A 4,041-nucleotide genomic window follows, 5' to 3' on the forward strand; every position below is an offset into this window, starting at 1 on the left:
CAAAAAACAATTTGATGGACAGAATGTAGATCATTGTCTTACATTCACCCCAGTACAAGGATCTGGGCCTAAATCCATCGTTTTTTGCACTCCACATCACCCTGGGTTAGATAATGGCTTTATGCAAATCAGCTCTGACCCTGTGCCCCATGGGAACAGTCCAGTCCGAACTACAACAGCCATATCTTTCCCAGACCGGAATCAAGCATCCGAGGACCGGACCGGTTTCGAGGTAACACCTCTCATCAGCCCGGCTAGCTTGACTCCAGTGGTGTGGAGGCTCTGGGACCCACGTCTGAGCTACCCCAGTACACTCAGGGAGAAAATTACAAAAAACAATTTGATGGACAGAATGTAGATCATTGTCTTACATTCACCCCAGTACAAGGATCTGGGCCTAAATCCATCGTTTTTTGCACTCCACACCACCCTGGGTTAGATAATGGCTTTATGCAAATCAGCTCTGACCCTGTGCCCCATGGGAACAGTCCAGTCCGAACTACAACAGCCATATCTTTCCCAGACCGGAATCAAGCATCCGAGGACCAGACCGGTTTCGAGGTAACACCTCTCATCAGCCCGTGTGTGTGTTTTTTGCAATAGTCCACACAACAGCATAAAGGTATCCCACGTCGGTAGTCCTTCCTCTTTCTCCATTGCTGCTGCGTCAAGATAAGTCACCGTTTTCTACTCAGCTTATTCTTGTGGCGTGGCAGTTTGAGAAATGTATTGTGACAGCTCTTGTTAGTTTATCGCTGTATTTATCTTGGTATTGTCAGGCTCTACAACCTGTTTGTCATCTGTTTCTGATGCGGTAGGCTTCTGGCCCGAGCGTTTTGTTTTGGCACGTGCGCTGTCTCGAGCGTCGTCTCCTCAGACGCTGACCGACTTCTCCACAGCGCTTTCTCTGCGCTTGTGGCGAACACGCGAAGAGGCTTTGCGCTTCGCTTTAATTATCTGGCCTCGTTTCCCCACACTGACGCTGCCTGTTAGCGGCAAGAATTGATCTTGTGACTGAAAATTTTTTCTTTAAAATAACTCTGTCAGTCACTTTCTGTTGTATAAAACTCTTCAGTTTTGAGACAGTTTGTTTTTTCCTGTGACCTTTTGGGTACCTGTGCTGGGGAACTCCCTATTATTTAGTTTGGGGCGTATTTTGTTTTATGGGTGCCCAGTCTTCTGCGCAAATGCAGTCTCGTCAGGAACATGATTATGTAGCTGTTGATGCTGAACAGCCTCCTCAGCCCTTATTGCGCCCTCCTGCAGAGGTGGACAGACTCCTATCGTCGGCTATTGCTGAGGCTCTGGCCCCCCTGCAGGACAGCGTCAATAAACTGTCCGCCCATGTTTTTAAAACTGGTTCAGGGATTTTGGGGGACAGCGGGGCTGGGCCCAGTGGAGTAATTTCTGTTCCTCCACGCACGGCCAAGAAGCGTGACGCAGGGCACCTGGAAGGCTTCAGCAAACTTGCGGAGGCCTTTCATAAGAGTGCGCGCACGCTAAGAAGCGCACCCTTCCGGGGGGACGACTCACCCGGTGATATTGGTGGTACATCCACCCAAGACCTTGACCCGGAAGAAGGGTTTCCCCTAGAGGGAATGGACGACGAGGATGACTATATGGATGATGATGAGGATGGATCCTCTGAGGATATGTCAGATGTTAGTAGGTCTTGGCGCCCTAAATCTAATGTCTCTGATTGTGGTGAAGGTGACCAGGTTCCCCCTGACATGTTTGACCCTACCACTATCTTCAGACCCCGCTCTTCTTAGTGGACTCCAGATAAATCTACCGCAGCTATGTGGTCGCTAAACTAAGGCAACCGCTCTCTCAAGATGTGCGTTTGCGGCTCCACTCGGAGTGTCCTCGACCGTCCCTTCCTAATAGGGTTGCGGCCAATCCTGAGATTGACCCAAAACTCTGCACATTCTTCGCTAAATACGTCAAGGACCCTAAGAAAGGGATCAATAGGTCCTGGAAGGCTTGTCAGGACAAGTTATTGGATGTGGTTGGCCCCCTGACAAAAATCATTGAGCTTGCTCAACGTTCTAAGGAATCTGGTATGCCACTCTCTGTTGACGACGTTGCGGGTTGGGCACAGAGGGCAATCTGCCTCCTTGGCAATGCCAACTGTGCTCTCTCGGCTGAACGTCGGCGGTCACTCTTGTTAAAGATTGACCCCAAGCTTGGAGAATTATCCTCATCTGAGGCAAGCTCTGTGGCGCAAGGTGCCTTGTTTGGTGATCCTTTCGTGAAGGAACTTGGAAAGTTTGTGGCGACTTTTTCCGCCTTAGACAAGGCTCAAGCTTCGATGAAAAAGATGTTTCCGAAAAAGGTTTTTGGCGGGTCCGGCAGAGGCAGGGGTCGCTCTTCCGGCCGCCAGTTCCAACAAGGCCCCAATAAGACTCAGCCACGAAGAAACAATGGTTGGAACGACTGACGCCAGGGTTCCTTCTATCCCTCCCGTGGAGGCAAAAACCAAGGCCGAGGACGTGGTGGCAACCAATACAACTCCAAAGGGTTCAACGGTAAGTTTTTCCATCATTGCTCCAGTTCGTCTGGGGGAAGAATTGCTATGTTTCATCAAGCTTGGTCAGCCCTCACGTCAGACCCTTGGGTTCTAGAAACCATGCAGGGATTCCACATAGAGTTTTACGGCTCCCCCGTTCAACTAACACAACCTCGCCCTTTAGTTTTTTCTCTCGAAGAGCAGGAGCTCATAGACTTAGAGGTATAGGCTATGCTCCAAAAAGGCACCATTATTCAAGCTTCCCTTCATCCAAACGGTTTCCTCAGCAACATCTTTCTGGTCGAGAAGAAAGACAAGGGCTTTCGACCAGTCATCAATCTTCGTTCTTTCAACGAATGGTTGATTTACAGACACTTCAAGATGGAGGGCATCCATCTATTGAGGGATCTTCTTCTTCAGAACGATTGGTTGGTACGATTGGATCTGAAGGATGCTTATCTTTCAGTTCCAATATACCCTCCACATTGTCGATTCCTTCAATCCCTCTGGAGAGATCAAGTCTACGAGTTTCGCACTCTCCCCTTCGGTCTTTCCTCAGCTCCATGGTGTTTTACCAAACTCCTGAGACCTGTTGTAGAACATCTTCGCACCATGGGAATTCGTCTGATAATTTACCTGGACGATATTCTATTGATGAGTCAGTCCAAAGATCTGCTTCTCCATCATCTTCAGATTACCATCTCTCTCCTCCAGAATCTGGGGTTCATCATCAACTCCCAAAAATCAGACTTAGTCCCTCAGCAGGAAATGACTTTCCTCGGGTTCCTGATACGGACGTCGGACGCGACGCTTCACCTTCCTTCTCAAAAGATCACCAAGATCAAAAAGGAGATTCGCAAAGTCCTTCGTCGGGACCAAATTTCTCTCCGTCAACTGGCCAAGATTGTGGGTCTTCTGTCATTGTCGATTCAGGCCATTTTTCCAGGCCCACTTCATTACAGGGCTCTCCAGAGACTAAAAGCGTTTCACCTCCGCAAGGGTCTCACGTACTCGGAACTCATTTCCTTGTCCGCGGATGCCAGATCAGAACTCCTTTGGTGGTTAGATCACATGGATGCTTGGAATGCGGAGGCGATCTTCGGCTCCCGTCCGGATCTTGTGATCGAATCAGATGCCAGTCGCCAGGGGTGGGGAGCTCAGTGTTGCTCCCTCTTGATAGGTGGCAGATGGACGGAGGAAGAACTTCATCTCCACATCAATTGCTTGGAACTCCTGGCGGGTTCTTTTGCCATCCGATCGTTCACCACGAACAAGGTCTCTTGTTGTGTTCTTCTTCGGATGGACAACACGACGGCGGTCAGGTATATCAATCGCCTGTGCGGCACCCATTCCAAAGTCCTAGCAGAGCTTCCGAAGGATTTCTGGAACTATTGCCTCCTACGTCAGATTTCTGTCATGGCGGAGTATCTCCCCGGCGACCTGAACTCTGTGGCGGACTGGCAATCCAGGAATTTTCAGAATGCCAGCGATTGGAAACTGGATCCTTTTAGTTTTTCAGAAGATTACGGATC

The 4,041-nt window shown here is 49.5% G+C and overlaps 1 pseudogene; it reads left to right on the plus strand.

The window, feature by feature from the left end:
• The first annotated feature begins 1,163 nt into the window (after positions 1 to 1,163).
• On the plus strand, positions 1,164 to 2,737 carry LOC147738063 (uncharacterized; annotated as a pseudogene).
• Positions 2,738 to 4,041: the final 1,304 nt, after the last annotated feature.

Source organism: Lissotriton vulgaris, chromosome 1_1, assembly GCF_964263255.1.
Source record: "Lissotriton vulgaris chromosome 1_1, aLisVul1.2, whole genome shotgun sequence".
NCBI classification, from domain to species: Eukaryota; Metazoa; Chordata; class Amphibia; order Caudata; family Salamandridae; genus Lissotriton; species Lissotriton vulgaris.